Source organism: Podarcis erhardii (genome assembly GCF_964252035.2).
Source record: "Podarcis erhardii genome assembly, chromosome: 2".
Taxonomy (NCBI): Eukaryota; Metazoa; Chordata; class Lepidosauria; order Squamata; family Lacertidae; genus Podarcis; species Podarcis erhardii.
Window position 1 is genome coordinate 45574611 of NC_138498.1, and position 13960 is coordinate 45588570.

Sequence of the window (13960 nt, forward strand, 5' to 3'; positions counted from 1 at the left end):
ACATTATATTATTTTCTGTACAGAAGTTAGAATTTTTATTAAGTGTTTAATAAATATTTCTAGTTAAATAAATAAAACTGAAAGAAGGGGAGTGAGAGGAAGCTGAAATGATCACGAAAACCTGGGACTTGTCTCTCTTGTTGGGAAAAAATCAGAGATGGCAATTAAGTAGCTGAGAGTTTGAGAGAATTTATGCTTTTTTTCCAGGGGGAGGGGGAGGAATGAACCTCTGGAAGAAATGTAATTAAAGGAGAAATTAATTGGTAAGGAGGTAAAAGGGTGGATTGGTCCTTATAATTTAGAGGCACCAACTATCCCTCATGAAGCTGAGGCTCCAATACTTTGGCCACCTCATGAGAAGAGAATACTCCCTGGAAAAGACCCTGCTGTTGGGAGAGATAGAGGACACAAGGAGAAGGGGACGACAGAGGACGAGATGGTTGGACAGTGTTCTCGAAGCTACCAGCATGAGTTTGACCAAACTGCGGGAGGCAGTGGAAGACAGGAGTGCCTGGCGTGCTCTGGTCCATGGGGTCACGAAGAGTCGGACATGACTAAACGACTAAACAACAACAACAACAACAACAACAACAACAACAACAACAACAACAACAAACTACCCCTGTTTGTGAATGGTCACTGTTGAAAATAAGAGTTCTGGATTAGATGGGTTCTTGGTTTGACCTATTAATGACATTTGTATTCTTCCCATTTGCTCCCACTTCTGCCTCCAGGCCCTGGTGTCTTCATTAAAAGTCCCTAAGCAAAAAAGTGAGAAAGCATGGACTAATTGTAATTCTGTGGTTTTCATTTACCTGAAACAAACAGTGCAGCAACAAGTTCAGATAATCATGTGATAATCCTAGTCTTGTCAAATACGGTTGTGCACATGTGTATTGACCAAGGATGGATGATTGGCATGATAGATGTTCAACAGAGCACTGCATTTTTTATTTACTTATACAAATTCATTCATAAATACAAATTATTTATTTATACAAATTTGTATATCACTTATCATTAAAAAACCGAACCAGTGAACAATCTGAAATAATAAAGTATCATGAAATTATTACAGAGAATCAGACGAATGGTTGGTATCCAGTGCCAGTCATATTCAGAGTAGACCTACTAAAGTCAATAGACTTAAGAAATTTAAATTGCTGTACTTGGAGACCGAGGGGTAAAATGGTGATGTGGTTGGCAAGGTACAAATGCACCAGAAGAGCACTGAAGGCAGCCCCTGATGTTACAGTTTTGGAAAAAAGGGAATGTTTTTTTCCAGATAAACCCTTTGGATGAAAGCTTATGGCAAAACTGCATAACTACAGTTTGTAAAACACATGCTTATCATGAAGGAAAAGCAACTATTTCTTGCTAAGTATCCCCCATCTCCCCATCTGCTTGCAATTTTGCTGGTAAACAGCAGCGGGAGGGATTTGGGGTAGAAAACTGGTGTGAGCCACTAACCAGATCGGGAGCACTTTCTGACTCAGGGCTCCACTGCAGTATTTCCTTTCCAAGTTTTAGCACATGTTTTTAAAAGTGTGTTTATCATACCAAGTAGTTTGTCCTTTGGGGCCTTCAGTTTTATAGGAGTACCTTCCTAACATCACTTTTATTTAATGTAACCCCTCAAGATTGTAGCTGGAAGCAGGGGTGTAGCTAGCAGCTCCAGCACCCAGAGCTGCAGGGTGGGGCGATCTGCCCACGGGAGCAGGGGGCCATGGCAATCCAAGCATGGGGGCACCGTGGCGATCTGTGCATGGGGGTGCTGTGGTGATCCACCTGGGGGGGGGGTGTGCGGTGATCCGCCCAGGGGGGCAGCACAGTGAGCTGCCCACGGAGTCCGCCTGGCAGACGCAAGCCCCCGGCTGCCGTTTTGGGTAGCACGGGGGCCCGAGCCACCGCGTCACTCCCAGGAGAAATGCGTGGTTCGGGTGCGCTGCAGGCCAGGCCTCGCGGTAAGTGCTGCCCCCCGCGTTGTACCATTTTGTCACCCCTTTCAAGGATGACACCCGGGGCAGACTGCACCCCCTGCACCCCCTTCCTACGCCCCTGGCTGGAAAAACTGCAACTTTGGAGGTAGCTCTGACATAGGGTTCATCCCAGTGCTGGATTTACGTATAGGCTAAACAAGCTATAGCCTAGGGCCCCACTCTCTTGCCCCCCCAATATACTTCTTAATTGTATTTCAGTTCAACAATTACTTTGATAAAATACATATTTTTTATGTGCAAATGGCTTTAGATACCTATTAGGTCCTTAAATTACCACATGGCATATATTCAACACAAAAAACAGTGACAATTTGTTGTTGACAAAGGATAGCTGGACATATAAAGGGCCCCATTACTTTCAGTAGCTTAGGGCTTCATCAAACTAAATCCAGCCCTGGTTCATCCATACTTTCGCTTCTTCCATGGCGAGAAAGTAGGGGTCTTTTCTGCTTGTCCTATGCTTTCTAGTCATGAGTCTGAGTAGTATTGCATTTGCCGCACATCTTTCCCCCGAAAAGCACGCTCTTTGTCACCAAATTGGAGCAAACGGCAATGCACAGAAAACCCGATTGCTGTTTGATCTGTTCAGTGGTAAGCTGCCAGTTTCCCCAGGGAAAAGCGGCGGGGCCAATGGAGCTGTGGAAGAGCCCCAAAGACAAAGGAAACAAGGGCTATAAATAGTCGACAAGTTTTGAAGACCAGATACCAGTCTGCTTCTCTGATGACATCTGGCTCTACCTGTACTCAGGAGTACTTGCAATGGGTTTTGTAAGAAGAGGGTGTTAACCTTGGCACTGGAGTCAAATTCCAATGCAATAAATAGCCAGCCTTCATATACATTCCCTACAATTTTATTTAGATAGCAAACAAGCAAAGCAAGAGCTGAACAATAACTCTTCAGAGGATTCAAGAAGTACCTGCTTGTTGGATGTTATATATACCTAAAAGGAGACCACAAGGAAAAAGAAAAAGAAAAACACTTGTTCGTTATACTGTTGTTGTTGTTGTTGTTGTTGTTGTTGATGATGATGATGATGTTTTATTACCTGCCCTTCATCCTGAGGTCCCAGGACAGTAATTTAGAACACAGTTTAAAATAGTTAAAAAACTTACATTTTTTTTTTTAAAAAAGTGCTAGTTTAAAGTGTTAATGAATTTTAGTTTTCTAAAGTTCCTCTTCTGGGTTGTTTGATTTGTGAAGTGTCACACTAAGTTGCCTGCCATAGGTATACTAACTTCAAAGGTTGTCCTTTTAACTACAAGAAATAATTAATTTCCATTTTCACATCCCCCTTTCATTAAGTATCTCAGTTACCAGACTGAAACTCTCTCATTAGCTGATTTTGACCACATCAGACTGGCCAGTGTCCAGCTGTGCTCTATGTTCCAAATCTCTGCTGCCTATAAATTAATCAGCCAGGTTATTATAATATGGTCTCAAAGGCCTTAAAGGGATTTTCAATTAGATAATGTTATTACAGTCTTAACTCACCTTGTTCTGAAATTATTTTCAGTGAATTTTCATCCTCACAAAATTACTTGCATCCCAAAGTGTTCAGTCGGAAAAGACCTTTCATAAGTAGGTATCATCACAAAGCTTCCAGCTAAAGTGATGCAAAGGAGACAACTGAGATCAGAATGTTCTATGCAAGGCATTTTCAGGGGCCTGAGGAAATATTAATGGTCCAAGGCCCTGGAAAAGCCTCTGTTAGAGTAACTGCTTTAATTTAGGTCACAAATTATAATGAAGGGTGCGTGGATGGGGTGGAAATAATCAGACTAGTGTGGAGAAGTGGGTGGCACATCCATTGTAACAGGTATGATTTCCAGGCTGTTAAGTTGCCTGTGTCTGCCGTGTGTAAAATATAAGCTGGGATTTGCAAAACCATTGGTGAACTATTATTGGTGTCTCTGATACAGCTAGGGGTCTAACTGTATGTTATGTTAAATGTGTCTCAGGAAGTGTTTGTTCCCTTTAATATTATTATTCTCAGTGCTTTTTTCTGGGGGTACCCAATGTATAGTCAAACCTCGGTTGTCAAACGTAATCTGTTCCGGAAGCCCGTTTGGCTTCCAAAATGTTCAACAACTGAGGCACAGCTTCTGATTGGTTGCAAGAGCTTTCTGCACTCAAGCGGAAGCTCCATCGGATGTTCAGCTTCTGAAAAACATTCAAAAACCGGAACATTTACTTCCGGGTTTTTGGCGTTCGGGAGCCGAAACGTATGATAACGGAAGTGTTTGGAAACCGAGGTTTGACTGCACCGTTCTTTTTCTAGAAGAAAAGCACTGATTGTTATCATTATTATGGCAATTCACTCAAAGAGACTTACAAGCACAACAGAAAAACTTAAACAAACTGCCATAACACTAAGGATGTAGTGGCAATTTTCACTGGGAACACAGCACATGAGGAAGAGAGGCGTAACCTTTCTCTCCCCTGTCACAAAGCTGAGGTAACTCTCCAGTCAGAGCACCCCCCTCACCATGGGAGGTAAGAAAAGCAGAGCCAGCCTGCCAAGTGCTATTGCCTGCCACTATGATCCATGTCCTTGGAAGGACATGTCTTTACATTTTAGGAGCACACTTTAAAAGCTTGAGCGTACACCATATAAAGTGCAAAGCTGCCTTTATATGATATTTGACTGAGATAAACTGCCTCAACAAACATGCCTCAGTAAGAACATGCTTCTCAAATAAAGAGTTTTAAAATGTCCCATCTTCTCCAGCAGTCAAAGGTGTGTTTCACCAATCGTGATTCATTTATGACTTTTGCTGCACTTGTTGTCACATGACTGAAACTCGCACACCTATTCATTATAGCCTGCCCAACATACACAACACTCAATTGGGGATTATTGTAGCCACGTATTAAATGGGCCATTTTTAGGTGTTAGGATTCTATTCATACTCAACAGGGAATATTGCTTACACACACTTATACAGGCCTGTAGCTTGTCTATATCCAGCTTGTGGCTCTGAAGAAAATATTTTGCGTGGACAGGCGGAGTCCCCAGATCCCGAGCGGTCCCCCCCGTCATGTGGAATAACGACTCAAGACAACGTGCTATGGGATTAAATTGGCCACAACTTTATTAAATTTCAAATGTGGGTAGACCTTGGCTCAGGCATTGGGCGTTCTCCCTCCCCAGCCAGGGACCTAGGGAGCATCAGGGTTATCCAGTGTGTGTGTGGGGGGGATGGGCCGGCTCTGGAGAACATATGTTCAAGCAGAGATAGCCGCCCCCGTTACGCCGCCGCCGCAGGGGAGAGCAATGACAACCTTTCGGCGTACGGTCAAAGCCTCCCTTCAGAAACCCCTTTAACGGGGAACCCTGGTATCGCCTCCGCAAAGAGGAAGATGGACTAAAGGATTCCGCCCAAGGCCTGATACCGCCAAAGTTGTGACGTTTTGCTACGGGAAAGGTGAAACCTGCCAATGCAGGGAAATTCCTTTCCGGCCCTTTAACAGCGACCTTGACGTAGCAGCGCCCGCATACCTGTGAAGAAAAGTTAACCTGCAAAACCTGTGAAGAAAAGTTAACCTGCAAAATAAGACATTAACTGAGGGTGGGTAGGGTGGGAGAAGCTCTGGAGCCAAGTGAGGATTCCCAGGTAAGATCCTCCCTCTATTGTGTGGGCAGGTAATCCCTCCCCTACCTGGCCTGGTCTCCTTGGCAACGCTTCCCCCAGGTGGGATTGGACAACTGACTGAGGTAGGCGGAGACCTCCAGGTATCCCACCTGAGGGAAGGCAAGCCAAGCCTATGCTGATGGAGCCGCTCCAGATCTAGGGGCTGCGCACGTCCATGCAAAGGGTGCCCCCCATTTTAAGCAGGGAGCGGTCATTATGGCTCCATACAGCCCCTTTCTCTTTCCCACTAGCAGCTAAAGAAAGCAAAAGGGTTCATGTTAGGCTCAATTTGCATAATTATTGTGAGCCATGGCATTTCACTTTGTGTGTGTGCGTACACATGTGCGCATGCACAGAAAATGGATTGCCTGGAAACAGAATTTGGAGTTTTGCTTTCCTATGTTGATATTCAGTGTTAAGCATACTCAAAATAGATCCACTGAAATTAATGCCCATAAATTTCAATGGGTCCACACCAAGTATGACTATCATGGAATATCATGGGTTACAGCTTATACCTGACTACCTGGGTTACTGAATAATTAGCAAAAATACATCTGGCACCTGGAGTGGGAGATGGTGCACAGACTACCAATGTATCAAGGAAGAAGCTCCTCACCAGCAAACCAAGGCAAAACAACACACATAGTTTCTGCTTCTAATAGGGGAGTGAGCCATTCTAAGCTACAGCCAATCTCTAACCAGCTACGGATTTATTTTACAATCTAAATACCCTGCCTACTAGTTTCTTCTATTAGACGTCAAGCTTTCCCGCCTGTACAAATAGCTCTCTTGAAAGCAGTTACATTTATGAACAGTTTGTGTGCTGATCACACTGCCAGCTGTCAGCAGACAAACAATCATTCACACCAAGGGAAGGAAATTGATGCTGAAGAAAAATGGCTCTCAAGCAATGTCCCCATCAATCCAAATAGAGAAAGAACCATAAAGAGTTCCTTGTAACCTAGAGCCTTATTAATGACTCCCCAGCTTTGTTTCTAAATACATAACTTCCCTAGTTTTATTTGATGACAGACATAAAGAAAATGTACCCTCAAGGGTAGCTTTAGAAACTGTGGCAGTGAGGCTGTGGTGCAAACAGATCCTGATCTAGGAGGGATTTTATTTATTCTAAACATCCATAAACAGTTTCCCCAAGGCTCCAAGGCTTGAAATTCACCCAAGTCTTGTTTTCAGGTCAGAAATAGGACACATTCCTCTCCCCATTTCTCACAGTACATCACTGCACAACAAACTTGCATATTTTCCCTAGGCTTCGATTTAAAGTACTATTGCCAGGTGTGTGTGTGTGTGGTTTTAAGTTTAGCATGTTATAAGCTGCTTTGGGCACAATCTGGGGAGAAAGTGGCACATGAATAAATGGATGATTATGAAAACCCATGCCCATTTTCACAGTTAAAGGTAAAGGTAAAGGTACCCCTGACCATTAGGTCCAGTCGCGGACGACTCTGGGGTTGCGGTGCTCATCTTGCTCTATAGGCCAAGGGAACCGGCATTTGTCTGCAGACAGCTTCCGGGTCATGTGGCCAGCATGACTAAGCAGATTCTGGCGAACCAGAGCAGCACACGGAAACACCGTTTACCTTCCCACTGGAGCAGTACCTATTTATCTACTTGTACTTTGACGTGCTTTCGAACTGCTAGGTGGGCAGGAGCAGGGACCAGGCAACGGGAGCTTACCCCATCGCGGGGATTTGAATCGCCGACCTTCTGATCAGCAAGCCCTAGGCTCAGTGGTTTAGACCACAGTGCATAAATTACAACACAGCAGGGCAAGTTATCAGCAGAACTAGGTTGGGTCAATTGGGCACACGCCTAAATAGAAATGCAAGGTGGGCTTTCCAAGACTGTATAATACATTTAATTCATACAGATAAATGAAGACAAAAAGGAAAATCCATGCCACTTCCATTGTTACTGTTGCCGTAATTACAACAGAGCAGGGCGAACTGTCAATAACATAACAAGGATGGGCCAGCTGCACACACCTTAGACGAAGATGCAAATGGGCCTCCCACGGTCATATAATGTACTGATAGAAACTGCCAGATATCAGCTTGGTGAGATGCTTATGAGAGCAGCATGTCAAGCGGAGAAGTGTCTTTTATTCTCTTTATACCTGTAACCTAACACAGTAAAGCACATTTAGTAGTGCAGTCTTGCTGGCATGGAAGGTCCCAAAGTGCCTTAACAATCAATCCCTCTTTCCAGGGAACTTTGAGAATTGTAGCTCTGTGAGGGGAATAAGAGTTGCCTAACAACTCACAGCATCCTTAACAAATTGCATTTCCCAGGATTCTGGTCTGATTCTGTTTCAAGTGCTATGATACTGTTTTAAATAGGGTACATAGTGCAGATTGGGCCTATTACATGTGGGCAGGTGAAGAGAGAAGGCCTAGGGCTGATGTCCCCAATGAAGTACTCATATGAAAGCCTCCCCCAGCCCCTGTGAAGCCTTTGTTTGCTTTGTTTCCTACCCTTCTCTCTGGGTTTCTTTATATGTTTTTGTTTTTCCCTGCCCTCAAGGGGTAGATTGTTAAGTTCCCCACTCTCTTCTGTTTATGTTCATCATCCTTCTCCAGTGTCCCCCCCCTCCTCTTGGGGGTGGTGGCTTCTCCCACTCTTCCTGGGGAGTCAGTATTTGTTTTCCCAGCCCTGTGTGTTTGTTTTTCTTCCTTCTGGCTTGCCTCCCTTCCTTTTAGTGTTCAAGAAACACACATACACAGAGTATAACCAAGCAGGGGATACTCCCAAGAAATTGTGACTGGGGGTGTCTCCCATGGCAGCCATTTTGTGGTAGTGCTCATGGCACTTTTGAAAATTCCAGCTGTATGGCTCTGAAAAGTTGGGGAAATCTGGCCAATGGTTGGTTTGTTTTTTATTAAAGCACCATGGTTGGGGTTGTGAAAAAACTTAATCAGGATATTGCTACTTCCCCACCACAAGAATGCCCCCAAAGAATTGCCACAAATAACAGGAGTTGGTGGCTTGCAGCCTGCAAACAGCATTGTTTGGGGCCATTTTGCCTCAGTTTAAATAACTAGTTCCATCACTGCAGACAGATATAGCAGGACTAAAGAAAACATGGCCATAAGGTTGTGAGAATAATTCATACCAATCCAAAGTCACCTCTGTATATTTCTGCTTTTGCTGTGGTAAGCATTTCCATGTTTGTAAACCACTGAACTTCAAAGTTCGCTGCAGGGGATGCTACAGGGTATTCCTTGTTTCAATGTGTAACATGACGGAAGATGGTGCTCTGGATCTAAAAACATAGCAAACCATACCAAAAAGGACATCATAGACAACAGAGAACCTTTCCAACATACAAATTATGTCCCCTTTTATCCATGCCTACAAGCTTTACATGTAACTGGAATAAAAGTCAATATGGATATTTGGTCACAGATGCCGGAATTTAAATAAATTGTGCAATAGTCATTCTGCCAACCTAGTTGGACCATATGCACTACTCATTCTATGGGCTTTCATTCTTTTTTTACATGCTTCAAGAATCATAGTTGTTTCCAACTATGTGTGTTTTGTTATGGTGTTGTAAGGTTGTCCTAGTTTGAAGAGTATATGAATTTCTATTTTTAATTCACTGTAACTTTCCATAAAATGCAGAGCAAGCCTGTCCATGATTATTCAGAAGTGTTCAATGACACTTACTCCCATTAAATAATGAAATAATGTACTTTACAAAGGATTGCAAAAGCTTTTCACATGGGACATCAATACTATTCTCTATAGGTAGGGCCTGATATGTCCCTTGCATTTCCCTCCTTATCTCTGTCTCCTTCAAAAGATGAGGGGTGTGCTTTTTATTTTACTTTTCACATTCCCCCCCCCAAAAAAAACCTTACCCAAACCTCAAGAAAGAGACAAAGCATATATATCAAAAGATTGGTATGTATGACTCTATGGGATCTGATCTAGGGCTATCACTGCAGACATTTCAGGAAGGTGCTTTTCAAAAAATGGTTGGGTAGATTAACCCTCATAAATAACTGAAAGGAGCAATTAATATGGTTAACCAGACTACAGTCATCCATGTCCCACTAACCTCCAGGTTAGACTACTGCAATGCACTGCACATGGAGCTTCCTTTGAAGATTGTAATTAGTTCACATCATAGCTTATAGGCTAGCAGCTGGGACTGAATATTGGGAACACATCTTGCCATTATCATCCAGTCTGTTTCTGAGTTTCATAACTGAGTATGAAAAAGAAGCACCCAAGAGAAGAAATTATATAAATGCTGTGATGTGACATATGCTGTAGGCCACTAACCTAGATGGTTTTTCCAAGACAGATGTTTCATTCCTGCCAACACAGAGCTGCTTGACTGAGGGTGCTTCTCAACTCTTGCTATTTTGTGTGTGAGATTGAATCATATTCCAGCAAATTCAGTTTGCACAATTAAATTTGTGCAACACAATCACTTCAACCACTCTTGGACATTTTGCAGTAAGGAAAATGATGGGGAAAATGTACTGGAAAATGTGATATAACAACTGCTTGATGCAACATTGTGTAGCCTCCCTGCAAAGAAATCAGCATAGATGTTCAGTAAACAACTAGTGTTGCAGATAATCTGTCCACAGAATTGTGCAAACAAATCATGATGAATGCTCAAAAGCAGGTTGTCTGGAAGCAACCTGAGATTTTCTGTCTTGCCAGTGAGGCCTGGGAGCTGTCCAGCACAGCAATGAGAAGATCAAAGACAGGGTTGTTGAAGGAGGAGGGGAACGATCCAGCCAAGGAGTCAGAAGTAGAGCACAAGACTAGGAGCTGGACAGAAGGGGGTGTTTCACTAGCAACATCCGGGCACCAAGATTTTATATCTGCCCTGTCTCACCAGTTTCTTGAATGCCAGTGGGATCCTTGTTCCAAGTATCATAAAGTTGTTAATTCATTCTTCTAAACAGGACTCAGTTTGAACTCATTGTAACCTCTAATTGTGGAGACATGGGGTGACCAGAGAGCAGGGGCGCCGACTTATAAAAAATATTGGGGGGGCCCATACCAGGGTCCTGCCCCGGGAAGTTTTCTAAGAGCCGCTCCCGGCCCGTTGCTGCTGCTGCCGCCCACCTCGTGGCCCCCTCGCCAGCTGAGGGAGGGAGAGAGACCGAGAAGGAGAGAGATGCGTGGTGGGCAAGGCAAGTGCCCGCCGTGCCTCGCCTCCCACCGCCCCTCGTGCCGGCCGCCCCCTCCCCTCCCTTCCCCCCCCGCGCGCGCTCGCTCGCTCGCTCGCCCTCCTCACCCCAGCTCTTGGCCGTTCACCCCAGGAACTCGCCGCTGTTGGCGGTTGTAGATGAACCTCCACCACTCGGCCATAGACTGGCTGAAGGGCTTCTTCTCCTCCTTGGCCATAGCGAGAGAGAGAGAGAGAGAGAGGGAGCTCGGCGGTTCGCGGGCGGTGGTTTTTCCCCTGCCGAAACAACAGCGGCTCCTCAGAACCGCTAAGTAACTCTCCCTCAGGCGCCTGGTGGGAGAGCAGAAGAGAGGAAAAGGAAAGAGGGGCTGGGCCAGTTGCACGCACCGAGCAAAACTACTCGCGCCGCCTCTTTTACTACCGTAATAATTATTTGTTTTAACTCATTACTGAATGTATTTTAAAAGGTAACTATCGTCAAACAAGGAAAATAAAAAATACCAACATAATTTTGTGATTTTACAAAGCATAATATAACTAATAATTTTCTTAAATTATTGGGGGGGCTGATTTCAGATTTTAAAAACTGAATAAAAGAAGAAGGATGTGCATGTCAATGGCTATCAGCTGTGAACTCCCTGATCAGAGTAACAGATGGTGGGAAGGAACGCACAACAAGAGATAGTCTGTTTCCACACTGACTGTCTACAGTTGGCAAACCAATGGTCCTTGACTTGACCTGACTTGATAGCTCTTTTTTATTTTCAATCCTGGATTTGATAAATGTAAATATGCATTTCTAAACAATACTCCTGCTGAAGTTTATTCATTAAGGAAGGCACTAACCTTTACCACCACTAAATGCAAAAAGCCCCGTAGCATCAACAATAAAGATGCCAATAGGTTGACTTTCCATGCTTCTCCAGTGCACACGCCTCTCAGTAAGAAGACCCTGAGGGATGCTCATGCAGCTGTAAGGGCTCCAGCAGGCTGACAGAGTACTTTCCCCTCTCATTTCTCATCAGCATTCACATCAGTGCTTTTGGCTAATAGACAGGCTTCTGCTTCCAGATACACAGCTAAAGATGAGCATTCGTGCCAACTGAATTAGACCTTTCAACCAGAGACGCTTGGAATCGGTACTCTTCACACATCACAGGCCATCTGAAACCTTCTGCTCATGCTGTTTCACTGCAGCTACCACATCCCATGCTCATGGAGAACAAGAACATGGGCAATAATATAGGAGGATAAGCAGTCATGGGCTGTTCTCTTTGCCAGGCTTATATTAAATAATGCATGCTTATCCAAGAAGCACATTTTGGCATATCCAGAGAGCCTGCTTCTACGGATATGCTACAAAATTTGATTAAAAAATATTGTTGCTTGCTTTAGTTGGGGTTATTTTTTTGGGGGGGGGGTGTATTGTGGGCACATTCAATAGTAATACAGCACTAAAATTTGAGAATGGAAGGTGTGGGTCACCTGGCAACTGTCTACCTGGCCTGGAATAAGCATCCTCCCCACTTGAGTGACCAGACCAGGACCAAATGAGGATGCAAGTCAGCCTGAGTTGTCTCCTGGTCCCTTGGGATGCTGCTGCTGGTTTGACACTGAATCTAAAGGCTGCTTGTGGAACAAGCTTAAGTGGAAGGTTCCTGACTAAAGAATTTGCAGGCTGCAGCTACAAACTGGGTAAGAAAAGGATCAAATAAAGCCATAGCCAAGCCTCTGCTCCCACCTAAGGTATTTTTTCCTGGTCACCTTTAGGGGGGACAGGAGTCATGAAATCCGCAGAAAATGTAAACCAAATGATTACCTTTTCCTATCAACTCTGGGGACAGAATTGTTTTTCCTTCTTCTTCAATTCACTCCATTATATTGAGATGTTCTTGAGATTACACACAGTTGTAGCTTCTGAAAGTGAAAGGCAGTTTCCATTACAGATGAAAAGTCAATTTCAGTTAGAATTGAGCTGAAATGAGGATGGAGGGGGTGCCTTTGGTTTTGAAGAGTTCCCAATGTGTAAAACTTTTATGTCCCATTGAAAAGGGAGTGCCAGTGTACAGCTCCAAGGCACAAAGCATTGGGTCAGCTGCTCCAAAACAGAGAAGGCTGACCTTTTAGAACAGGGACAGGGCCATTTCTCTTCCTTCCCTCCCATATGATTTCCCTCTGCATGATGTTACTCTGCATCCAAATCTGATTGGCTATGTGGCACTGTATTGTCATCACATCAACCATGTGGGCCTGGATTGGCTGGAAATGAAATAAAGGTGGGAGGCAATGGCACCAGAGTAGCAGCGAGGTGGGAAACCAAGTGTCTATAAACAGAAATGAGGCAGGACTAAGGGTTAGGGGCAGGTGGTGTAACTGCTGCACATTATGACCAAGGAAAACTGTTAACATCCAAATGTTGCAGGCAGGATTCAAATCTGGCAGCTTTTGGAAGAGAGTTTAAATGTGGTCAGTTTTACTTTGCTCTTTGCAAATGGCATATTCACAAACTTTCTTAGTGGTGTTAATGCTTGAATTATATGCTTGGCTTGTGGCTATACTTCTGGCAGGCTTCTCTACTGTTTGGATAGCTTCATAGCCTGTGTGCCAGCCAGACATCATAATCCTGCATAATTTGTGATAACCAGGTGGCAATTTTCAATCTAAGCCATGTACAAGTGGACGTGTTGCATGTGCAGGCCACCTCATTCTTTCAGTCAAGGCAGCAGATTCACCCATGGGTGAAAAGCAATGTTATTGTAGATCTCCCACTCCCAGCGAAATGAATGAGAAAGCCATTGCAGGGACAGAGGCTTCTGTTCCATGTTTGAACGTGAATGCTTTTCTCCAGTATAAGGATATTGTTCAAATGCTGCCCATCTATGAATAGGTAACATGCAATTTCCCCATGTGGTTAGACCAGCATGAGGAAGAGTGCAGATGTGCTGCCCAGTCCCACCCCTTCCAACTCTCCCTTGTCTTGAAGGGCTAATGTCTGCAATGGGCAGGCTGATGTCCTCTTGGAGGCTTTCTGCAATTTAGGCTCCTGATCATGCATGATTCTACATAAATCACATTGCAGTGGGTTCTCAGTGTACAACAGGCTTCCTGCTGCAGATATTTGCCTTCCAATTTGTGGAGGCTGGTGGGG

General features: G+C 44.2%; 1 protein-coding gene across 4 annotated transcripts in view; it reads right to left on the minus strand.

The window, feature by feature from the left end:
- Positions 1 to 13960, minus strand: part of LOC309333344 (phospholipid-transporting ATPase VB-like) — a 145728-nt gene that overhangs the window by 4153 nt on the left and 127615 nt on the right. Inside the window, exons 2-4 of one of the 4 annotated variants that reach the window (XR_014152466.1) lie at positions 12632 to 12729; positions 3493 to 3604; positions 2917 to 2941 (exon numbers count right to left, since the gene is read on the minus strand). The exons of 1 other annotated variant lie outside the window; for it this stretch is intronic. The gene's annotated coding sequence lies outside the window, so the exon portion shown is untranslated. Of the gene's footprint in view, positions 1 to 2916; positions 2942 to 3492; positions 3605 to 12631; positions 12730 to 13960 lie in introns of those variants that run through there. 2 more of the 4 variants (XM_081846715.1, XM_081846716.1) reach the window with 2 other exon arrangements.